At 34.6% G+C, this 27,656-nt stretch overlaps 1 protein-coding gene across 2 annotated transcripts in view; it reads right to left on the bottom strand.

The window, feature by feature from the left end:
* LOC128676851 (nephrin-like) overlaps positions 1 to 27,656 on the bottom strand; it is a 104,762-nt gene that overhangs the window by 44,848 nt on the left and 32,258 nt on the right. The window lies entirely within an intron of this gene.

Genomic DNA, 27,656 nt, shown 5'->3' on the forward strand with positions numbered 1-27,656 from the left:
AAATTTCCGAAACATGAAGTGCGTAACCGCAACACATATATTTTTTGTCAATATTAAAATAATTACCTATGTAAGACGTAATTATGTTACTAGAAAACCTAACACGAATTCGTATGCGGTGAAAAAAATCAACGAATTTTAATTAATTTGAGCAAGTTGTTGTCTTTTTACCCGTAGTACGCAATAATATCTAAATTAATGCATTTAAACATAACTCAGTAACTAGTTATAGACAGAAGGTTAAGTCAAAACATAAGCTTCTACCTAAATCTATTGGAAATAATACCAGAATATAAACTAAGCTAACAAAAATTTAAATTTTAAAAATCTGTAATTTCAAACTCTTTTACGGATCTTTTATGAGAATACGATGTAAGTTTTCATATCAGTAGGATATTTAAGCAAAATACCATAAATTATAATTGTCAATTTTTTTCTAATAATATATCAAAGTACATAAACACATACTTTGATATATTATTAGAAAAAAAATTATAAGAAATAATAATGGTAAGCCGATCTGGCATGATAGGGACCAACACTGTTCAAATTAGTTTCTTTCGGCATTTCTTCTCAGCAGTAGTCGTTCCGAAATGCCAGCAGCTTATGAGAAATAACTATTTAATATAAAACTTGACGTGAAAAAGTGCCTGTGAAGGTCTAATTTATGAATAAATGATTTGAATTTGAATTTGAATGACAGTGTGAGAAAAAGATATGAATAGCCAATGGCAATGTTACCTTCTATTTTATATTTACTACGCCAAAGGGTTTACCAGGGACAGTCCCATTATTTATTATCCTAGATTTGTGATTGCTTCATTTTCCGCAAGAGGGCACCCAACGCCTGACCCACAGAATTTCTGGTAGTCGCCGGGAGGGTTTCATTCCTGTATATTATGTTGATATATCTATTTGTATGTATAGTGAATACGTAGGATTCATACATTAAACTATTTGTATAATTCCTTTAATTTGTAATCGAATTTAAAGTTTTTCGACCTATATAATTTTATAGTCTCACATCTCGTCTATATCTATTACGGGGCACACAGTGTACTTTAAAATGTATAGGTTAATTTTAAGGTCTTTCATTTGAGAACATGTTCTCATACAAAAAAAGTTTCACAATTTTTTTCGTAGACATAATTTGTGGAAATAGAAGAGATATTTCAAGTTTCTAGAAAAAATAATATCTCACCTATGTGACAAGTTGACAGAGCTCCATTGTACGTGCCGCCCTCATTATTTTCGAAATCTTGTTGGAAAGATAAAAGAATTTTCAACAGAATTCATCGAAAGCCCGTTCAGGTTGTGTGAAAAGGATCGTTCTAGAGTTGTCCAGTTCTGAGAGGTGTACACGATTTCGATAAAGGTGCTTTTATATCGAGCAAAACTATTTATTTTGCTTCGTATATATTTATACTTGTATATATTATTATGTATATTACTTCGTATATATTTAAACTAATAGCACTTTGTATCACCGCAGGGCCAGGAACTTGCTTCCGATGAAGGAAAATTCTTCAAGAAACCTGCACTGCTTAGTAAATTTAGGCATGGAATTAGTAAGTACTCCGACGGAGTACCTACTAATTCCATGTATTTAGGTGACTTAAATAAAATCTGATACCAGTATCGACTCAACAATGACACTAAGAATTGACGGCCTCGGTGGCGCAGTGGCAAAATGCTTGTCTCTGAACCGAGAGGTCCCGGGTTCGATCTCCGGTCGGGTCATGATGGAAAATGATCTTTTTCTGATTGGCCCGGGTCTTGGATGTTTATCTATATATGTATATGTTATAAAATATGGTGTCGTTGAGTTAGTATCCCATATCACAAGTCTCGAACTTACTTTGGGACTAGCTCAATTTGTCCTAATATATTTATTTATTATTTACTTTATTGAAGAAGTAAGGAAGACCATTTCTGAATAGATTTTATTACATTTTGTTTTTGTAGCTGACTGTACGTACAGATTGCAACAATAAAATGTACAGAATACAAAAAAGCAATGCTATTTTAAGGTGCTAAACATCTCGCGACCCGTAACATTATCTTTCAAATTTACAATCAAATAAATAAATGATAAAATAAATAAAAAAGCCTTTTATTAATTTCTAAATCTCATACCGACAATTTAATTACACGCAAAATTAGAGTGGGTTGCACCAGTCAACTTTGACGTTAACTTTAACCTGCGCGCCGCCGCCGTTTAGTCGAAGAGGCATACTTTGCATTATACCTATTTTTTCTTTTTAAAGTCACAATCACTAAATCAGAAAATCAGAATGTATGACGCAAATATGAATTCAGTGAACCGTACACAGAGCAACCGGAAAGAACGACGTTTCAACAATACAATGATTCAAGTTTTCTGCTTACACAGTCAAAAGCACGTCCTGTCTGACTGTGTAAAGCGACCTTGCAGGAAAAATCTGGATTTAATGACGAAGCTTTTGTGAACCCGGTAACTCAGTTCACACGTTTCACACCTTTGATCTCATGATTCCGAGGGCGACAATATCTTTTTCAGGGATATTTTGGATATCAATTGGCTACTTGACTGGACATAAAAAAGTGCTTATAGATATTTAATATACAAATTCATTTATTAAAATAACAAATAATAAAACATAAATAATTGCAAAGTCAATCAAAAATGCCACGCCAACTTATACCCGGTTCAAAAGTACCCATAACGCTAGCTGCGCTTCCTCGTTGGATAGCAATTGATAGCCTTTGAACCAGGTACCATCCGGAGCGGTAGTCATATCCACGACACCTTAAACGCCGTCCTATCTCACCTACAAAGCGCTTCGCCTCCGAACACCATGGGCCAGCCGTTTCCACGGCAACTGGAACAAACTCGTACTGGTTGGATAAAACAGAATACTTGGCCGTTTTAAGTTCAGCTGCCACCCTTGTAGCGGCCCCAGGCAAACGCTTACTATTAGTGATACCTCACTAGGCCGCATAATGTGCTTACACATGTAATATTTAATTAACCAAATACAATATTTAGTTGTAATTTTAAATGATCAGTTTTATAAATAACTATGTTTACTATTTTTCGGTATCATTAAAGTATTAGATACCTACCTACTAAATTATTTTTGATTCTAAAACCCTGGAAGTCATAATACATTACTGTCATACATACAGGTCCATGCAAAATTTTGTTTTTGACATCCGAAAAGTTATCTGATTTCACTAGTTGATAAGTGTAGCCAATCAGTGAACGAAATTCGCGAGATAATATTGAAAAACCGAATCGCTTTCGATATGCAGCAATAAAATGCGTGATATTAAAATATATATTTATAAGCATTTTATTCCGAATTAATGCTTTATGCAGCAGACTTTTTACCAATAATAGTGCCAAATAATAATTATAAAAAACATAATTATATATTTTAAAAATATATATAATTAGATGTTGCCCGGGGCTTCGCTCCCGTGGGAATTTTGAGATAAAATATAGCCTATAGCAATATACCTTAATGTACCTTTGTAACTGTGAAAGAATTTTTGAAATCGGTTTGGTAGTATCTGAAATTACCCGCACCAAACATACAAACTCACAAACGCTTACTTCTTTATAATAATAGGATAGATTGCTATTTATTGATATTTTGTGATGGATAGCATGCCTTTCGTTATTTATTTATTTTTCCATACACATAGACGATACCAATTTTTATATACTTAAGCATGTTTATTGCAAATAAACGTTTCCTTTTTTCGCATATGTTTTTCGTGTCTATATTCCCGGTTGTATTTAGGAATGTGACTTAAATTTTAACCTTTCAAATTATGTAAATTAATCTGTGGATTATTGGCGACTGTCTGCCTAACATTAACCCTCTTTAGGAATGCTATTAATATAGATAGAGTCCTTATTAATTGCATGGTCGCCGTAGCGCCTGTCTAACACTCATTACAACACATTACGAAGACTTTACTCAAGGGACATTCGAACCTTTGATTATCCCCCAATTGTTTTCGGGTAATTGAAAATACCCTTGGTATTTCAATTTACCTTATCCTGGTCAGTTTTCAAAGTTACTATGTAAGTAATAGTATAGTGACAAAGTCGCTATGTATGCTTAGATCTTTAAAATTATGCAACGGAATTTATGCGCACGGTGCAGGTTTCCTCACGATGTTTTCCTTCACCGGAACCAAGTGGTGGTCGATGAGAACAATACATGAGTCAGATTGATATACAAACTCATGTGGCACGAGTAGGATTCGAACCTGGGACCTATCGATCCACAGGCGGGGGTCTTAACTAATATTAGGTGAAGCGGTGGTGGTGTAACACCGTATTATATGTGCCTACATTAATATGTAGTCACATATACTCGTAATACGGTGTTATTTCTATGGAACATTGAGTTTAAGTATGGAGATAGTTGAAGAGTGACAGGAATCGCTAACGATTGATTATAATGAGTATGAAATATCGTAGCATTTCTTAGCAAAAATCTCACTAAGTCCCGGGGAGCTATTTTCATCTGATGCTTTTAACGCTGTCCTTATCCATAAATAGGCAGTAATACAAATTAGAGAGAGCGGTTGACATGTGTGGTACAAGTCAAAATATATTTTTATCTATTCGTGAATATTGATTCCAATCGTTTACTTATTGAATTAATGACAAATCAAATGATAAAATTTGTTTAGTTTACTTTATAAACGATGTGTATAAAGAATTGTGTACATGGAGAATGTGTTTATTTGAAATTAAATTATAAAGTGAATTATTGTTGACATAATGTAATCTTGGAAATTAACAATTTTAGAGTTTAATTGATATTTATGTACCTACATTTGCATGCCATTGTTTGGCAAAATATGTGATACTATTTAATTTTAACATCTTTCTGTGCCATATTTTGTGCGAATAAATGATAAATAAATAAACAAAAAAGGCAATGGCAAACCACTCCATTACTAATGCCAAGAAAGTTGTTGTGTGTGTTTCGTTCCACGTAAAGACCACGATCCTCAGCCGTGAGGAATACAACTACGAAGAAGAAGAAACGAGTGTATACCTGTCATTGGTGTTTACATTAGAACTTAATTTCTCATAATGTATTTGTATTGAACGTTGTATATATTCACTGTAATTGATGTAACTCAATAAATAAATAAAATGATAAGGTCCTCCGACTACCTCTGGTACTAGAATTTTTTGAAACTAGATTTTTTTAGCAGGTATAGTTACCCCAATGGTGGGTTGCATTGACAACTTTAACGTTAACTTTAATCTGCACAGAAAAATGCAAAGTACGCCATTTTGTCTTTCTAAAAGTTCGGCGGCGCGCAGGATAAAGTCACTGTTAATGTTGACTGATGCAGTTCTACAGATATTTATAAAGTTAATTGACCACGTTGCCTGATGCAAATCAGTTGCAAACGCTGGCTGTCTATTATTTAATTAACTAGTTGTTCGCCGCGAACTAAGACCTCGCGAACACAATAAATTTTTACAAAATTTTGAATATTTCAAAAACCAGTTAATCGATTTTGTTGCCCCAACTTCAAAATTCTATTGACAGATCCTACATATCTTTTAAATTTTATTAAAATCAGAGCAACAGTTCTAAAGTTCTCGCGTTACAAACAAACATACATATATACAAAAATGATTTGTAAACCTCGTTCGCTTCGCTCGGTCAATAAATAGTTTAAACGCTAATTCTCTAAAACTTGGAGCACCCGTTTCCCTGTCTTCTAATAGCTGTAACAATGTTTATCCAGCGAATGTCGTACTGCGTATCTGATGTACGGCGGTGGTCTATGCGTGACAAAGGGCCGTACAATTAATCGAAATTATACTCGTTTGCATCCATACGTTGAGATGATTTCGCAGAAATGAAAGTCTTCTTTGAGACGAGTTTGTGGTGCTATTTGTTAAGGTAGATATATTATTTATTTGTATTATTATACACAATACAAGCATACATTAGAAAAAGTACCGCAAAATCATATTTTAGTTTCACTGGCAGTATCATCTTTAGTTTTACAAAAGGAGTGCTAATAAAAGAAATTAAAACAAAATAACTCAATAATCAGAAGTGAATTAATACGTCAAGAAGCGGACTCTGGGTTCCAACGGTTGGGAAGAATCGAGAAAACCTCAGATAAAAGCGATAGATTCTTTATTCCATCATTTATATTAGGCAAGCGGTGGTGGTGTAATGGTTAGGACGCCCGCCTGTGGATCGACAGGTCACAAATTCGTATCTTACTCGTGCCATATGAGTTTGTATACCAATCTGATTCATATACAGTAGTTTTCATAAACCACCACTTGCTTCCGGTGAAGGAAAACATCGTGAGGAAACCTGCGCACTGGTTGACAGTTCAGTTCACTAGTGTGTTTGCGACTACCAGCCACTAGATGGTGGTAAGTGGTCGTAAAAGTCATGTCAGATGCCTTTAGGCGACTTGAATAAAATCTGACACCAGTGTAAGCAATAGCACACTCGATATGATGATGATGACCTTGCGAAATTTCTTCTGTTTCTAATAAAATGTCATTGATATAAAAGAAAAAACTTCGAACAATGAACAAAACGTAGCCATTATATAAACACGTTTCGTAGAATTGTTTATCAATTTTCTATTCGATAAAATGGAATAAAAATTTTCGCGTACTTATTCCAATTTCGGAGAATTTCAAAGATAAAATATATAATTTACAGGTAAAACGTTTTCAACGTACCACATTATTAACGTACAAGCTTTTGGCCGCGGCTTCGCTCTGGTTTATTTCGTGTTCTTATTATTGTCTGTATCTCGGGTTCCAATCAACGTATCGCGATGAAACATATGTCAGATTGTAAGGTAGACTAGTAGATCGTTATGAACGGCATCTAGTTGCATAGCTTGTAGTTTTTGCGTGATGCTCGAACAAACATACAGCCAGACAGAAAAACAAAAAAAAATTAGTGCACTGAATTACTATAACAAATATTATAATTAAAGTATACTATTACTATAGGGAATATTATAACAAAGTTCTGGTATCTGTCTGTCGCTATAATGCTTAGATCTTTAAAACAACGGATTCTGATGCGGGTTTTTTTCAACAGAAAGAGTGATTCAAGAATAAGTTTATAATTTATCTGGGAGATTTACCCCAATAACTTGGTTGTGAATAAAACAGGAAATCTGCATTTTCATTAATTAAGTAGGTATTGTATAAACACTGTAAAATTAAAATTTCATTCAATTTGAACCAGTAGTAAAAGAATTTTTACTTGTTAAAGTTTCTTGAGTTTGTCACTCACTCACTCACTGACTGACCGATCATCAAAAGTCTAAGACATTTCCAGCAGACATGCAAGCTTCAAATTTAGAATACAATTAGTGTTTAGTGTATAAATCAAGCGAAAGCTTAAAAATTTTGGAATTTCGGTCCAGTTTTTTAGATACACCAACTGCATTTGTAATCCCATATAAATATAGGAAATTACACAGTTACATTTGCACTAATGAATCATTGTACCTGTATAATGGAAAGGGTATGTTCAGCATAAAATTGAACTACTACTATTTTACTTATTTATTGAACTACTTTCAAATTTGACTTATGAGTACAAAAAGAAGTGAGATGCCATAAAAAACATGCTGTGAAAAACCCAAGTCTCGCAGCTCAGTGTTTCTACCGTAAAAAGTTGTGAGATCCATGTTACCAAGTCAATTAATTTATTTAGTCCCTACTTAAGGGACCTTCTGTCTAAAGTTTAAGTTATTACGCAAGTTAATATCACAACAATATTAAAAATCTTTTATTCGTTGATGGCCCGTGGTGTTTTATGGTATGATACATACTAAACAATCTAATCATGCGATGGCCAAGTCGATCTATTTTTTTAAAACCTAAAAGATTTTTAATATTGATATGATAATAACTTGCGTAATAACTTAAGACAGGAGGTCCCCTAAGTAGGGACTACAAATTAATCGACTTGGTATTACATGGATCTCACAACTTTCTACGGTAGAAAAACTGAGCTGCGAGACTTGGGATTTCTACAGCATGTTTTTATGGCATTAGATCTTTCCTGGACCTATTTTCTATATTATATAAGGTCACGTTAAATCAATAGCGTACAAAAATAGAAGACACTACTGGGAAGGGAAATGTCGCGACTACGATTTCTGCTTGTGATTTTCACAATTTAGCTCAGTGGCCTGAAGTTTGTAACAAATATTATATTTGTCGAACTGATTTGCAGTTTGTCGGCAAAAAAAAAGAGTTACAATCTCATATTTTATATTATCTAAATATAGGTAAATTACCTGGCTTCGCAATGGATCATTTAATTATGTTTAAACATTTGTACCGAGGTTTAAAATAAGAAAGCTTAGAAAAAAAAACAGAATATTTACTCACTACATTCCACAATGATATTACAAAGATAAAAAAATTGTATTATTTTTTGTAATGAATAAACTACAAAACTACTAGTTCCAGTTTAAGTAAATTTGGCACAGAGAAAGATGAAACGTTCACGAGTAACATAGGCTTCTTTTTTATCAATGTTTGGTTTTACACGAGCGATGCCAAGACGGGTCGCTAGTATATATATTGCGATACTGCCAGGCAACAGCAATCTTTAACAAAATAGAGTTCTTCTCCCTCTTTTTTGCAATTATAAAGTACACTCTTCTTGTAGTTCATACGAGTATATATATAAATCTCTTGCGTTACGAGTGACAGACAACGCACAACCGAAACTACTGGGCGTAGAAATCTGAAATTTGGTGTGTAGGTTCCTGTGATAGTGTAGGGTGGCACTACGAAGGGATTTCCTGAAATTCCCACGGGAAACGGATTTTTACTCATATACGAAGTGGGCAAAGCTAGTAGCCAATAAAATTCACTAAAGCTGGAACAGAATCTGTATTCGAAATAAACAATTCACCTATCGAATACTTCCCAAAATTAGACTTTCCTATTTCGCTTGCCGGGTTACGGCAAGTCACAGATATTCTTTAACTAAATGTGGCAAAAGCTTCTGAGTGTTAATCATTACTTTTTAAATTACATTACAAATAGGTCCTTATAGATAAATATAAATTAAAGTCCTCTGCGCGTCTGTCTGTTCGCGATAAACTCAAAAATTACTGCATGGATTCTCATGTGGTTTTCACCAATAGACAGTGTGATTCCGGAGGAAGGTTTAGGTGTATAATTTATTATGCGAGGCGCTAGTAAATAAATAAAATAAAATATATATTAAATTAAATGATAAATAAAAAAATGGCTTGTCTCTTAATAATTACATATAAAAAAAATCTTAATAATTACATATATTACCTAAATCAAATTCAATTACATAAATTATATTGTTAAACACGATATTTATTACCAAAATACAAAAGATACAAAAATTATATTATTAAACACGATATTTAGTACCTACTCATCGACATGGAAAATTTATGAGAAAAAAATGAGTCTTTTCTATATACTTTAGATCCATGCAACAGACCGGCCTTTGGTAAATCCACGCACGATTTGCATACAGAAATCGTTTCAAATCGAACTTCAGGCCGAACGGTTAATTAATTTACTGGAATTTTAGTGAACCCTTAGCGGATGAGGTTTGATTCTATAGTGTAATTTTATCGTCTCTAGCTACCATTTTGCGATATTTTCACTTTGCTTTACTAACAAAATAACCTCACTTTCAGGGAAAAGTATTTCTATACTTTTCCCTGAAAGTAAGGTTATTTTGTTACTAAAGTACTTCATTTTCTAATCGTGTATGTCCGCAGGGAAAAATTATAGGAGCTTTTGAAAGAAAACAAGTTTATTTGGTACCAAAGTCGACATAATATCACTGGACACTTTTGACTTTTGAATCTACTATTTTTGGTTATCCAAAACAATTATTATATTTTACATAAAACAATTATTGCATTGTAATTAAACATTGATATTAACCTGTGGGCGAAGTGCGTCTTTAGCATTTCACTTATCACCATCGAATTTATTCGAAGTGAGACGCAGCGAACTAATGACGTTGCCGTGTGGTTGTCGTTGCGTCACAATGGCGTAATGTGATTGGTTCGCTGTGTCTCGTTTCGAATCGTTTTTCTCTGATTTACATGTTAAAATGTAAATTATTCGAAATTTCAAGATACAGATTAAATTTTATCTACCAATACCTATAGTCCTATTAGCCAGTATGAACAATCAAGTTTCATGAGTAGAGATTTCTTCAAATTCCCTTGTTAGTATTCAAGATTCGTTGTAATCGTATGATTTTACTTATTTATATTCCTTTTGTCTATGATCCTACTTCTACTAATATTATAAATGCGAAAGTTTGTGAGGATGTATATGTGTATGTTTGTTACTCTTTCACGCAGAATCTACTGGACGGATTGTTATGAAACTTTGTACACGGGTAGAATTTAACCTGGAATGACACATAGGGTACTTTTTATCCCGAAATTCTCACGGGAGCGAAGCCCCGGGGCGCAGTTAGTGTATTATATTTTTAATCGTACATACAAACCGTAATTCGATTTACATTTCGAAGAATTAATTCATAGAACAAACAAGAACCGGTATTTAATAATTATTGTGCAATACCGTCGGGGATAAAAACTGATAGTTTCGGTTAGTGTATTTCTAAACATATTAATGCGATTGTGGTCCATTGATTAAGATGCTTGAATAATATGATGATATCTAATGTTAAGAAGTTAAGATTGTAAAGAAGTCACAGATTATTCGCGACTAAACGTAGTCATATCATTCTTAGGCGACTTCAATAAACCGGTGACACCGGTGTGCAATACTAGTGTATTGATTGCAATCAACACACTCGAAGAGGAAGAAGCTGATAACTGAATTTTGAGGTGTAATTGAAGATAAGAATACTTACCCGCCAATTAATGTGCTTAACTTCAAAGATCTCAGTATCGGAGTGGACAGTTCCAAACTTCACTTCATTAATTGGGTTCATCCCGAAACTTAGAGGTTATTCCTCTTGTTCCCTATGTCTTTGTCCCAAGGGGGCAAATGGAAAATATTCCTTTTATCCCCCCTACAATAAATTTGGGGATGAATTGGAAATACTTTTAATCTTGTTCCCATGTTTTGACCCCAATGGGGACGAACAGGAAATATTTTTTCCCATAATGAAAAGGAATTACAATATAAATAAATTTATTTTTAGTACTTAGTTTTAATAAAAGCCATTCCTGATAGTATACAGTTCTGTGTGGTTTTTGTAAACCTTATTTATGTAACCCTTATTTTTGTAATAATTTATTTTTACAAATTAGAACAATATATTTTTATTGATATTTTAAAGCTGAATTGCACCGTCAGATATAATATTGACTTTACCGCCGGCATTTAAAGTTACGGCTGGCCACCATTTTGTCCTTAAATTACAAAAAAATACTATGATTAGTTATTTAGTGTTGGGCAAATGAGTATATAAGTAATCCTGTACAAAATATTCCTATTGTGTCAAAAAGTAGACATATTCATGTTCATCCCCAAGGGAGCAAAGACCTGGGGGACAAGAAGAACAATCCTAACTTAGGCAAATTAATTTGTAGCTATTTCTAAACGGGTAGTCACTGCGAGTTGAGATCTCTATCCGGCAGTGCTTAGTGGGGTATTTAACAGTTTACAAGTGCTGTTAGTTTTAACTTTGTTGCATAATTTAATCAGCTATCCATATCAGTGACGGCTTGAATACTTGGTACAGAGCTACACAATAATTACTTCATACTAAAGTTAACGTTCCATTAGAATTATTTATAGAACTTTTCATCAGAGTGAAGCAATTACGATATATTTTAATGGGACTTGATCATCGTCATCAGTTACAGTCTTCTTTTCTAAATAATTCTAATAATATAAATGGAATAATTCGGCCGTACTGGCATGGGCTCTATAGCTCGGTGTTAAGAGCACTGTCTCGGATAGACAGGGTTCAATTCCCGCTCGGTTTCAGAATATCAGTTATTTCAAAAAAAAAAAACACCACTAGTCTAATCCCATAAAGATAATAATTATTTTTCTTTAATATCTCTTATGTACAACTAGCAGCCCGTCCCGGCTTCGCTCGGGTAAACCATAATAAAACTTTTTTAGAAATCATCCTATATAGATAATCACATTTAATTCAAAATAATTGAAGTTCAGGATTCGAACCACCAACAGTAACAACGTGAATTCAATGGTGTTTACCGCTGAGCTGTCTACTCATATCTTTAGTTGACGAAATTTTGAAAGGGATTATTCGTTATTTCTTTTCACTCTCATTTAACTACCCTAAAGGTCAAATTTTAAGAAATCCTGAAATATGTGTTTCATTATTTTTGTTGCATAGCATCTATGCCAATTTTCAAGTTGATCAGTAAAGATTTTCGTTATTTTTCATACAAACTCTACCCCCAATTTTTACCCTAAAATAACCTAAAGCTATTGCCCAAATTTCGAGTTTATACCTTCTATAGTTTATGCTGGGCGTTGATTAGTAAAAAACGCTTGTATATATATATATATGTGACTATATCTGTTTTATCACATGTATGTAGATGTACAGACATAGTGTACATACAATTTTATTATATGTATAGATTTTGCGTATTTAAGAGGTGCCTGCTCGATTGTCCACAAGTCTATTCTACGAGTTGTATTCAGTAAATATGTATTCACGGAAAGCATGTCGCGTTCCTCTCGACTATTGTCTTAGTAGCGGGTCACCCATATGTTTTACAATACAAATCAATACAACATCATAGTCCCAGTTCGCTGCAAAAATGACTGCAGCGTTGAATGCAAATTGAATGCACAACTTGAAGTGCTCCAACAATCGTATCGAGTGGTGTAGACTTCGAAATTCATAGAATTGGCACATTGCTTTATTGAAGTAGTTTTATTTTTAACTAGCTTTTACCAGCGGGATCGCTCGAAATATATTTTTCTGAGATTAAAAGTTTATATACCTAGATATCATTGACATATAGTAATATGTATGCAAAATTTCAAAATGTTTGGTTGAGTAGATTGAGTGTGAAGAGGTAACAAACAAACGAATTTTGCGCATTTAGGAGGTGGACCGATTATACGAAGAATTATGAGTTGACAACTGGCTACAAGACAGCAAGAAATATCAATCTGATGATGAAGGAAAGGAAGAGGAAGGAACATCGTGTAGGAACTTCTAGTTGATAATTTATAATCTAGAATTAAATGGACTATGGACTATGAGGAAGATCAGAGGCCAAGTTCCACTTTTGATCGCTATGCTGCATTAGTCAGGTTTCACAGCTCAACTTTAACGTTAAATTTAATCTGCACAGAACGCAAATTATGCGCATGGCAAAAGTCTTCCCCAAGTCTTTCCAAGCCGTTCTATTCGATGCCAACCCACCCATAGTAAAATAACATATTATAGTGCCAGGTCTGAACAGTTATTTAAATCTGTGCGCGCTGAACAAAGATATCGACGGGAGGATAACTTTGAATACTATCTCAGTAAATGAATATTGTCATTCATTCATAGTAGGCATATACCTCTGTTTACACTTCAGGTTAGCAATTACTGATAATAAATCAATCTATTTTGATTGTTTTACATTGTTACACTTTTTTTAGTGGCGAAAACTTTTCATTTTTTTTTACCTAGCCTGTTGATGTTTTCCACTCTTGAAAAAAGACCTCTCCTTCCTTTTCCCACTAATCTCTGTCGTGGGCAGCCTGTTGCCGCTCCCGTAGGAACCCATCAATTTCGTCCCGCTTCTATCTCTTTCGCGGTCATATTTTATTAAGAATTATGTAAACTATAAGTGAACAAATACTGATTATGGTACTAAGTATTTATTTCTTGGTTTTGCTTCACAAGGGATGGGTTTATACCCAGTATTTACCCAGTTTCTTCGCAAACAGTCCGGCGCAAACCCATTTAATAGTTGAAACTGAGCGTAAACCGATCTATGTGAACGTGTAAAACTCACAAGATGGCGCGGAATGATTGTATAGAGACCAAAAGTATAGGTAAGTGATGTGACCGTCGACTAGTGATGTTAATCGTCGGTGAAACAAAACGAAAAGTTGTTTTATTTTGTACATATTATAAATACATGTTGTTGAATTGATTTTAAACTACTACGTGATCTGTCCTGTTCTCACCACGTCCAGTCTTCTATGAAGACTAACATTAATATGCATTTGAATATACTATAACTCTACTCCTATATATACAAACGTCTGTTTCCGAAACGCAGCGAAGCAAAATCACAGCTCACAGCTGTGTAAGCGGAAATTATACTACCTTCGTTCTCACTATGAATTACAGAATATATTAACTACGTTCTGTCTTACCTTCGCATGTTGCATTCACGGATGTGGCGACTGAAGCCTTAATGATCAGCCCCCTACTTCACGTCAATTCTCTTTGGGAATGTATTTGTTGGCTATCATTAGTAAAGGCTGTGTGCCCATTAGCCGCCTCGTACGACGTCAATGGAAGGATTTGTATATGATAAGAATTCTGGAATATTGCTCGGTGTTTTAGATGAAAAGAAATACAATTATTTAGCCGCATAATGTGCTTGCTAAATTCTAAATTCGAGTTTATGATAAGTTTAACTGCAATAGCCCATATAATGGTATAGGTAGTTATACTAGGTATACTATCGTACAAGTTCGCAGTCCGTTTGGCAGATCTAGCTGAAGTTAGAATGAGATATGCTAATCTCGAACTTTCTATGCAGTTTGACCTATAAAGGCGAATTTAAATTTCACGAGTTTAGTACCCCTTAGAGTAATAAGATGAATAAAAATAGAATCAGAATTATATTTCCTTAATAGTTAAGTTCAATTTGTAAATGTAAAAATATCAGAGGTCGATTCGCAGTGAGACGCAACTAACCAATCACATTGCGGTGCGATTTGTTTGCTCCTTTGCTATTATATTATAGAACCACACCATATCTTTAGTCGGCTGTCATATGAGGCGAGTAAGGGACACAAAAGCTTCGCAGCTGATAGGCGACAATATTATTCGCAAGGAGGGTTAAAACAGCAGGCAGGCGGCCAGTTGCAAAATCATAGTTAAATCTTCAAAATTTTATTGTCAGACCCTGGGCTTCGCGGCGTCTATGCCCAGAATGCACATGCGAAAATGAACAAGTGAGAATTTGATATAGTGATTCACGTAAGTTTAATGTTTCTACATAACTTCACACATCTAACGTCCTCGTTGAGATAAAGTTGCGATGCGATACGACAATGAATGCGTTGTAGATTATTAAAGTGATTATACTGGACACAGTTTTATTTCAATTACTTATTTATTCAAACTTTATTTACCAAAATAGTACAGAGGGCGGTCTTAATGCTAAGAGCATTCTCTACCAGTCAACCTTCGGGATAAACTGAAAGATTATTCATAGCGATCAGTGTAAGTATGTGATATGAATAAAGAAAAATATAATTTTAAAAAATCCGGGTTGCACTAGTGCCGGCAGAAGTGCAAACTTGAATATTAACGTGGTGTATTTTTGACATATTAATAATTTTCGATCAGGTCACATGTCCTGACGCGAGTTTAACATTTTTTACCCATGACAAAAAATTAACAAAACAAAAAAGAAGTTTTCACTTCTATAATAACACTAAGTAAATATATGAGTAAAATGAGAAGTGAAATACGTGTGGACGTCAAATTCTGTGTCCTGTATAGTTGTTGTGTGGACATTTAATATTCTAGTGTCGTGTTGCATAGCGATTTTTTTCTCAATAAGGACAACAATGATTAAGAGAAATTGTGTCCAAGTTATACCCTTGGGCTGGAAACATTTATGAGACGAGTCGATGAAAGAGAATTGCTATGGTTTCTGGTTCGAGGCTAGGTTGTATTGTCGGAGATCGAGTGACCTATTTGTATAAGATATCGATTGAATGATATTTATTAACTATTTTGGCTTCTATTGACCTTTTGACGACCTCGGTGGCGCGGTGGTAAAGGGCTAGCCTCTGAATCGAGAGGTCCCGGGTTCGATCCCCGGTCGGGTCATGATGAAAAATGATCTTTTTCTGATTGGCCCCGATCTTGGATGTTTATCTATATGTGTATTTGTTATAAAATATAGTATCGTTGAGTTAGTATCCCATAACACAAGTCTCGAACTTACTTTGGGGCTAGCTCAATCTGTGTGATTTGTCCTAATATATTTATTTATTAAACTGTTCTCTCCTAGTTTTTTAAATTCCTATTTTTTTCGTAAATATCTCCTATGTACCAAGGTATATTATTCCAAGTGTTGATTACTTTGGGCAAATTATCATATTATAGGCATTTTTAAATCTGTGAGCAAAGTGCACATTATTATTCGTTGTTATATATTATTTTCTATAAAACTATCGACAAACTATACTTGGTTGTGGTTTTCAGAGCGTTAAGACCGGTTGCGGCCGCGCTGTCAATTCAGTTTTTAAAATTTTAACAAAGACAAGTATTAGGTTTACAATCATTCTAAAATAAATATAAATAAATATATTAGGACGAATCACACAGATTGAGCTAGCCCCAGAGTAAGTTCGAGACTTGTGTTATGGGATACTAACTCAACGATACTATATTTTATAACAAATACATATATAGATAAACATCCAAGACTCTGGCCAATCAGAAAAAGATCATTTTCCATCATGACCCGACCGGGGATCGAACCCGGGACCTCTCGGTTCAGTGGCAAGAACTTTACCACTGCGCCACCGAGGTCGTCAATCGTCAAAATATTCAATCTGTAGGTTATGACGACCTCCGTGGCCTAATGATCATCATGCCGGACTGCTAAACTGGTCCCGGGTCCGATCCCCGGTCAGGGCAACATGGAAAATGATACTTTTCAGATTGACTTGGGTCTTGGATGTTTATCTATATATGTATATGTTATAACACAAGTTACATAACACAATTTTGAACTTACTTTGGAGCTAACTCAATCTGTATGGTCTATTCCTAAATGTATATTTGATGTGAACTGTATGTATTACCTACTGTAGGGTAGGTGGTACCTAATGTCAATTTTGTGAATGATTGTTTGTGGAAATGATTCCTTCCTCGAGAAAACGGATCGTAATGAAAGCGCAGCCTCGATCAAAACCGCTCTGAGAACCATCTTTTAACATGACTTTTTCCGGCGTCTATTCTCAAAAGTGGTCAGTACACCAGTACTGTAATACGAGTGATTTGTGACTTTTAAAAATACTAAAAAATATTCTTGGAAAATTACTGTATAAAACTTTATATTTGACGTGAAGAGTTGCTTGTGAACCGAGTATAATTTCTGAATATTTTGGCACCGTTTTAACAGGAAAATGCCATACAAACATGACACCAATATTTTTGAACAATAGAGACCATTTTCTTTCAGCGATTCAAATGAATAAGTTTTATTTTGTCTATAACAGTAGCTCGTTACTCAAGTGGGAATCATGAAATTGGAATAGAGAATGGCGTCGCCATACGGCGCTGTGACAAAATAAATATGCAACAGAGGGCGAAGTGCGGGTTTGCATTTCACTTCTCACCATCGAATCGATTCGAAGTGAGACGCAGCGAACCAATCACATTGCGGCGTGGTTGTCGTCGCCTCACAGGGTGGTTCACAGAGCTTTTACCGCTGCGACTGCGCGGTCATTACAATCCGTCAACTTTCTTGAGGAACGAATCATTTCCATAATCAATCATTCATAAAATTGACATTAATTACTACAGTACAGAGTAATTAATGTAAAGTCATATAGTAAAACTCATTCTAGACTTTGTTAAAATTTGAAAAATTGTAATGACAGCGCAAGCGCAGCGGTCGAAACGCTCTGCGAACCACCCCACAATGGCGCGCTGTGATTGGTTAAAAGAGTAAGATGTAAATAGTAAAGTCGCACTATATACGCACTCAGAGAATAATTCAAAAAGGCTGAGGTCGAAATATACGGTGACCAAGATGAGTTAAGCGCTCATAACAGTTCATAATTCATTTATTTATTGTGAAACATAGGTATATTAGATGGTGCGTATTGGAGATTTTATATTTTTAATGTTGCAAAAATTCATTAATATATTGTCGTTTTGTGTTATCTCATCTTCGCGTGTCCCGGTTGCATTCGTGGCTGTGATTAGCATAAAAATAAACGTTAATTTTGAAGATTAGGCTGTGACTCTACAGGCGGCTGTTAACCGCCCTTAAAATGCTATTGTCCAGCTCCGAAAATGATTTGTCCTTTAATAGCCCTGTACACAAAACTACGGGAGGATTGTGAGTGGTCCTATTGTAGGGCGGAACCACAAGCTGCTTGTTTCTTTATGTACTTAAATCGTATTAACTTTTATTTTTGCCATCTACTCATCTGTCTCCTATATAACTTGTGTCGCCGTGCTCATCCACTCATACTAGCGCAATTTCCTAGCGGCATATGACGTGAAATGTCTTATTTTATGAACTCACTGCGACATATAAGTCGCAGGAGTTAAATAACGGGGATATTGAATGCTTTTTGTCATTTTTACGGTACTTGTAAAAAGTTTCAAAGTTATACGATGCATAATTTAACGGCACGATGTTAAATGAACCAATATTTATTAATTTATATTTATAAAAAATTATATTCCAATCATATTCATATCCTTCTTCGTAGTCGTATTCCTCATGGCTGAGGGTCGTGGTCATTACGTAGAATGAAACACACACAACAACTTTCTTGGCATTATTAATGGAGTGGTTTGCCATTGCACACAAGTTAATAATAATCAACCCGTGTGCAGGTTTCCTCACGATGTTTTCCTTCTTCATATTCATGTAAGTCGACAAAAATTTGCCAAAACAAAAGACATCATTTGTGGTGTCAAAAAGTACAGACAGACAGAGACTAAAGGTCTGTTTACACTAAACGAATGGATGCTAAGTTTATTCTCTACGCATTGTTTCATTTAATTAGAAAAAGTAGGAGAATGAAACTTATATAAAAAGATTATTAAGAAGAAACTTATATAGAATACTTGTGTTGCAGGCGTTGATAGGCTGTGGTAACCACTTGCCATCAAGTGCTAGGCATATGCCTGCATGGTGGTATAAAAAAAAAAGTTATTTTTGTTTACAAATCGCACAATTTGTGTTAACCCCAAAATAAATTAGATCATATCATCAAATCATCAGATCTGAAGATTTGGCTATGATTTTACAACAATCGCCCGCGTGTGGTCAACCCTCTTTGGGAATGCTATGTGTCCCTCGTACAACATCCACGGCGGCCATGCAGCAGTTCTTAAAAAATTAGGATGATTCTCCGTCATGGTACTTTGACAACACCCTACACATCGTGCATGTAAACGAGCGTGTGTCACGTAATTAGTGTGAATTTATCACTATGCATAATTAATTAATTTTCAGATGATCAGATGAAGAGATGGATGGATTGGGTCAGGGAGGATGTGAGGTTGCTGGAAGTGGATTTGAGAGACATTTTGCGCCGACCCCAGATGATGGGACAAGTGTAACACTTTTATATTTTAACGTTTTATTTTTTTATTTACATTTCGGAACTCTTTAATTCTGTTTGTCTATTATTTTGTTCTTGATATTATCTTGTCATGGTATGTCAAACTGAAATATTGGTTGATTATATTCTAATGTCTAAAGATTAAAATAAATTTTAATCACCTATTTTATCTATTAAGATAGATCTGTAATTATTTATAGGATCCCCAAATACCCTAAAGGGTAAGAGCTACTTTTATTCTTTGTTATTAGAAATTGTTATTTTGTTAAAATATAGTTCTATTTGAAAAACCTCATAGATAAATATTATATTTAAACAAATAACCTATATTTATCTTATCTATTTACCATCCCTTTATTTTAAATAGCGTGTAGCTAATTAATAGCGTGCAATTACTTTCTTTCCATAGGGATTTACGCTCCGGTACCGGATTCCCCTTCATCCTACGGCCGCACTTTAAAGCTATTCCCTTTCCCTAAGTTTTCTTGATGTCTGGCTGATTTGGAGGATTAAAGGAAGTGGTGTTTTGTTAAAGACCTTTTTATCAATCGGGATGTGTTAATATTTTGTTACCCACCTATTTAATGGTATTCTTCTATTTATTATTTGTTAAATTTTCTAAAATTAAAGTCCTGTGATTTTTGTAACGAAGTCATTTTTGTTATCCTTTCCTTACTAGTTTAGAATAAATGTTACACAAGGTAAGGCAAATTATGATGATAATTAATTTTCATTTGGCGCACAAGTGTATATTTGGTTAGGGAACAACTATATTTTGATCATATATTCATGTTGGTATCAGACGTTTCGTGGTGTTGTATCAAAGAAAGACAATCAAATAACGGTGAGACTGTTTTGGAATATCAAATCAACATTATTTTATTCTGTAACATACTCATATAAAACAACACTTAAAGGCTCGATTACTCCAGTCGATTTTGACGTTGACTTTAACCTGCGCACAATAACGCAAAGCACACAATTTTGTCTCATAGGCCGCGGCAAACAAATTAAAGTTAATATCAAAGTTAACCAACCGAGATTAACCTCAAAATATTATGTGTCCGACTTTGACTGTTAGTCAACAGAAGCCATCAAATCTTTATTCTCTCATCAACATCAATTTAAACACATTCACACAATTTCCATACTATAACAAGAATTGTTTCACACCCTTTGCGAGTTCAAAATGAAATCTACGTTCATCACGACATTTTAAACACGGATCTACGATTATATACCTTAAGTTTTAGAGGGTATGACACAAATTGTCATGAGTCGACATGATCGATTGCTAAATCTGCATAGACTAGATACAGCTGGGCAGTGGAGGCAGGAAATTACATAGACAATGATGTTTTGCGTCGAATGGGGTAGATACGTTCCTACTAGAAGAAGTTCTAGAATGTGTTGACTCTCATTCTGTACAAGTTTTCTTCATGAGCTTGTTAAATTTATATTTTTGTTATATTTCAATTTTTTGGACAGTCAATGTCCAAATATATTTCAAGTTTTCCATTTTGTAAACTGAGTGACGCAAACAGAAAAATCGGAAGAAAAAAAAACAAATGAATGACGGTTAACGAAACACCAATACATGTGTAAATAGCTGTATAAATTTGAATTTGGAATTCCTAACCAAAGAGGAGAAATTTGTGATTAAAGCGGCCAGTACAACAAAACGCCAATTTCATATGCCCTACATATGAAATTGGCGTAATTTTATAGTAGCAAATTTACTTAATATGAACGATACGTTTGCTCGACTCGACCATTAACAGTTTAAGATGGCGGCTGAGACTTGCAGATCTAACTCCTACCATTTTTTGAGAATTTCCAACTCGGCCTGTGGTCCAGATTTTTATGGCACTTGGCCAGTCACCAGCCACCTAATTAGTCACGGTGGGCAAGACACAATGTTTAAATAAGCGACTTTTCAGACATTGTGTGGTATCTGTTGGTATTAATATATCCAACCTTTGAATGCCGCTAAAATAAATACTAGAAATAGTTGTTTCTGCACTGTGTAATCAATTAAATACTAATTACTGTTAATCATGAAAACAGATATAATGCAGATATATTAATTTTAAAAATAAATAAACCATATTAGAATTCAAAACATTTGTGTTCAATACATCAACACAACAAACTCATATGTAATGTTTATAAACTATATATTATATCAATGTAGGTACCTATTACTTTAATAAAAAACAGTTTATAATGATCGGCTTAGTAGTTTAATGATTCCCTTTGTAGCTTTTTTGACAAATCAAATCCAGAAATTAGACCTACATAAGCACTTTTTTACGTCATTCTAAATTGAAAATATTTACCAAACCTATAAACTACAAGCATACCTCGACCTCGGTGGCGCAGTGGTAAAGTTCATGCCACTGAATCGAGAGGTCCCGGGTTCGATCCCCGGTCGGGTCATGATGGAAAATGATCTTTTTCTGATTGGCCCGGGTCTTGGATGTTTATCTATATATGTATATGTTATAAAATATAGTATCGTTGAGTTAGTATCCCATAACACAAGTCTCGAACTTACTTTGGGGCTAGCTCAATCTGTGTGATTTGTCCTAATATAATATAATATATAATAATATATCGGAACTACCACTGCTGAGAAGAAATTCCGAAAGAAACTCCAAATGAGTTTCTGTGTTAGATATTACAATTAAAATTGTACTTAAATAGTAAATATTAAGAAAGTGTGAAAATAAATAAAAACATATAATATATTAACCTACCAATCTTCACGTTAGACATCAATCGTCGAGACGCTGTGCGTAGCTACGCATTAACTTGGAAGTGAAATGCCGTCTCTGGTTTTACCCATGAATATGACTATTCAGGTGAAATTGTGTGAATATCATCTATAGGGAGCACGCAAATGGTGATTCTCGTCAAATATTATGGGAAATAGTTGTTTTACAACTAACTCTCAATGTGGAACAAGAAAAGTATTTTAAACTCGCCATTCTCTGAAATCAAAGGTTTCTCTCGTCCGTTGTCGTGCGTTGCATTTTAAGCTCGTAGACGTCCGTGTACGACTAACGTAAAATATTGTAGGAAATTGTATGAAGTTTCGACGCACATAAACGCAAGTTATTGTCAAAACCGATAACAACAGAGCTACGACATCGTGCTGCGTCGTCGCAATGAAGCACGACTGAGTATTTGGGATTCGACTGTGATTTTATAACCGCTCGGCTTTAGAATGCCATTGTTGCCTTTCACTTGTCCAATTTAATGTTTCCCATGTGCTCGCCGTCATCGAAATCGATGAGAACTATATTGTACTAGATAAGCTATCAGTATAATTTTTTATGTCACTCGAAGTAGTTTCGAATAGATTTATCGAGAAATATATATTAACTAATTGCTCCACGAGTCTCGTAAGAATTTCGGCATAAAAAGTACCAATTATGTGTTATTCCAGGTTATATTCTACTCGTGTATCAAATTTTATAACAATCCGTCTAGTAGATTTTGCGTTAGAGTACAAAGTATTCACACACATATATCCTCACAGTCTTTTGTATGTCTGATAATAATCATAGATAAAAGAAACATAATTATAATCTATTATTTTATGAAAAACACGGTTACAAATGAACGGACAAATGAACAAATATTCAAATGAATATAACAAAGTGACAACAGGCACATCTGCATCGATGTTGACAAATCGAAATGAATAATCTAATACTGCTACTGAAATAGCATTCTAAGAAAATTATTTAACTTTGCATTAATATTTATTGGTATTGACGACCTCGGTGGCGAAGTGGTAAAGTGCTTGCCACTGAACCGAGAGGTCCCGGGTTCGATCCCCGGTCGGGTCATGATGGAAAATGATATTTTTCTGATTGGCCCGGGTCTTGGATGTTTATCTATATATGTATTTGTTATAAAATACAGTATCGTTGAGTTAGTATCCCGTAACACAAGTCTCGAACTTACTTTGGGGCTAGGTCAATCTGTGTGATTTGTCCTAATATATTTATTTATATCTATACTGAAAGGCAGCATGTCGATACAAGAAACGGTTGACATTAATGTTATAATACTGTGTTTGATGTGTTGTGTCACGCTTCTCGACCACATGAGTAACTCCAAAATTTGTAACAGTTTTCATATCCTCATACGACATACCAGATAAAACTCCAGGAGAGCCGCCATCACTGGTACGGCCACGTCAACGAAAACCAGAAAATGATGTAGGAAACAAACGTATGGCTATGCTTCTTCCTTCTCCTGGAAGAAGAGATGTCATCAAGGATGGTAATAGCAATTGTATGATAGCTAAGGATTTATATTTAAAAAATGGTAAGCCCTTTTGGCATGATAGGGACCAACACTGTTTGAATGAGTTTCTTTCGGCATGACGACCTTGAGGTAAGGTTCTTGCCACTGAATCGAAAGGTCCTGGGTTCGATCCCCGATTAGGTCATGATGGAAAATGATATTTTTCTGATTGGCCCGAGTCTTGGATGTTTATCTATATATGTATTTGTTATAAAATATAGTATCGTTGAGTTAGTATCCCAAAACACAAGTCTCGAACTTACTTTGGGGCTAGCTCAATCTGTGTGATTTGTGTTTCTGTGTGATCCTAATATACTTATTTATTTATTTCTTCTCAGCAGTGGTCGTTCCGAAATTATTTAATTTAGAATATATAGAATATATATAAAGTGCCCGTGAATGTCTAATTTCTGAATAAATGATTTGATTTTGTTTTTTGATGCGGAGGCGAAACACATTGGGCCCAGGGCTTTGGTGTTGTTGAAAAATGTTTTTGTTAATTATGTAGGGCACAAGTTTATTTGTTAGACAAATTAAAAAAAACGACTTTAAATATTCATATCGCTACAACTTTTGAACGGCTGAACTGATTTTCATGAAACATGGCTCAGGATAAAATTATCGATGACACAAAAAAACTAAACAAAAAATCGGTTTATCCGTTTTGGGAGCTACGATGTCACAGACAAATACACAGATACACAGATAGACACGTTAGATAGATAGATAAATCGTTTATTTGATTTGCCACAGACACCAAAGAAATAACAGACAAGTCTTATAATAAAAAAAAAACATAAAATTAAACAAATTGGTTGCAGTACACCAATTTATTTAATTTTATGTTAAGCAAAAAGGCCATAACTCAGCGAAACTTTGTGCACCTTCATACAGAAACACTGTTTTTCAATTATTGCCAACATTGTAGGTGCGAGTGCTTATAGTTAAGTGCTTAAACCTAACTGCGTTAAACTCATAACACTTATTTTTAATTTTTTTAAACGGGGGTTAAAAATACGCATCGTACTAAAAATATTTCAATTTTAAATAAAGCAAGGTTTGGTTGTGAAAATTAATTTCTTATTAATGGCAATTGGTACAACACGACACGAACAATATCTAAGTATTGTGACACGAGTACGTCTGCACATTAGTGAGGCCGCGAAGAGACGTGTTATAAAGGGTCGCGTCTACACTGTTACATCAAAAGGAGACGCGGGGAATACAGTTACAGCCTGTTCGGGTCCATTGTCATACGGAAAAAATATGTTAACATGAAGTAATAAAATTTTAGACGAGTAGTAATATCTGGCAAGGTCTTATACGTATACTATTATATAATAATCTATATATAATTCTGAGGAGCGGGTTTTATTTATTTACGTAATACAATATTGCTTGCGAAATTGAAAATTTTCAGACCAATTTGTTTTTCGTTGAAATTTTCTTGCGGAGGAGAGGCACTCGTGGAAATTAACTGACAGTCTTTTGTCCGCCAATGTTACTCTTAAGAAAATTATAGAAAACAACTGGGAAGGTATTCATATTTGTAATGTGTCAACACTGATCCGGAAACGGAAATAAACAGTTACGACTCCAACCGGCGTTTCATTACGTAGCACTGGCGACCTCGCATTAGAAAAATTGTTAATAAAACAATCCTACGCATGTTATGGTCAAAATATTTCATAGTTATGTCCCTTATAGTGAAATACTAATAATTAAGTGTTTTCTCGCAATCAATCGCGATGCCAATAGGTAAAATCGAGCCGTTTAATCTCAACGCCAAACAATGCCTGGCGTACGTGCAACGCGTAAACCAATTCATGTTGTTAAATGAAATTAAAACGGAATTGAAAGTGTCTACCCTAATAACTGTTATTAGTCGGTGAGGAAACTTACAACCTTATGTGCAATCTTTGTGCTCCAAAACGTATTCAAGTACGCAGATAAATTTAATAACATATTATAAAACCACAAATAGCACTCACGTTGTCATAAGATCGAAACAACTGGATGTGCGCTCTAACCTCTCCGAGTTTACGTACATTTATAAGACTATGTGACTGTATTTTGTTTTTTGTCAATAAATAAAAAATAAATAATTCAGTTTACTATCAGGTGGTGTTAATTTATCTCATACAAATTTGCATTATTCTTTTTTGGAGCAGTTAGCTATTTAGTACAAAAGAGTGCCCTCTTTTTTCTGATAAACTTAACCCTAATTTACTGCTACAGGGAACCCTGAAACTGTAAACATATTTCACAAAATTCCCAGCTTGGGCAAAGTTGCCAGAAACATTGCCATCAATATTCCCGCTCGTGGCAATATTGCCGGAAACGCCACATCTCTATCCTCGACTATACTACCAGTAGTGCCTTACTATTGGTAGTACAGTCGAGGGTAGATAAGGGTAGATATAGAATCTTCCCAACATTGTGATCGTATCGTATCGTGTATAACAATGAAAACGCGCCAACCACTACGTACGTTATTAGATCTGAGCTCGGCGCGCGGTAAAGGGCGCTATGTTTTATGTATGTTGCGTCCGACTAGACTTATTATACGCAGGCCTTTTTGAATTATTTTGACCGTAATGTTATAACAAGATTATAGGAAGGGCTCGATTGCTCGGTTTGTGTGCATTTTGTGGCGGGAGATTCGGAAATTGACTCGTGTAAAACTGCTTATAACAACACAGACGCAGATACAATATCACTTCTATGTTCAATTTCTATGTTTTCCCACTCTCTTTCTCTTATTTCCGCATGTGCCCTGTTACGTTCGGGGCTATGACGCCGCAAAGATGTACGACGTAATAAACCTGCAAAATTTTTGGCTTTTTTTTTAAAAGCACGCGAAGATGAGAGGAAGAATACTTATCATGGAGCCTCGAAGCTCACAATTAAATAATTGCAATTACACGATCCGATTATTGAAATTAAATTATAATACTAAAATAGGAGTAATTTGAAAGAGAATAAAAAAAAAACTTCTAAATCAAACTTATAGGACTAAACTAAACTTAAATGTAATTAATAAATATTTCATTTAAAAACAATATTTGACGTGGTACAAAACGAACACAACGATTCATTAGTGTCCTTCTACTCCATCAAAAAAAAACAGCGAATATAAAATTGCCTATTTGCCATTAATTTTCCACATTTATCAGCCGAAGCCAGGACCTCGTGATCGAAAGGAATTTTCACCACTGAACAAGTAAACTCTAATTCTAACTTCAAGGCACGATAAGATTCCCAAAACCTTAAAATGACATAATTCTCCGTCTATAAATCAATTAAATATTCCTTAAAGCATGATTCACCGCTAAAAGAGGTACTTAGCAATTTTTATGGCACATAATTCTGTAAGTCCCGCATCTGTCAGCTATTAATTTTAATTACCCTAAGCCCATCAACCTATTTTAATGTATTGATAGGATATCGTTAACTGAATTATGGCTTCTGTGGCGATTTTAGGTGAAGATGCGTGTGGAGTCACTCATTCAATTGGTAAGTAGATACTAATTACATATATCAGGAAGTAATCGCTTGCTACAGCAATGAAGTCACCTTTTGTGCGTTTTCTTCATCTATTTTAGTTTTTGTATGCATATTTCAATAATATGCTATAATGAATTATATATTGCAATACAAAATCTCTATCCATCTAGTACTATACTTATAGATACAGGCGTGTATCTGATGCTACGAACACACACAAAGAAATCATACACGAGAAACATTTTTTTTTTTGTAATTTCTT

Source organism: Plodia interpunctella, chromosome 17 (genome assembly GCF_027563975.2).
Source record: "Plodia interpunctella isolate USDA-ARS_2022_Savannah chromosome 17, ilPloInte3.2, whole genome shotgun sequence".
Lineage (NCBI taxonomy): Eukaryota > Metazoa > Arthropoda > Insecta > Lepidoptera > Pyralidae > Plodia > Plodia interpunctella.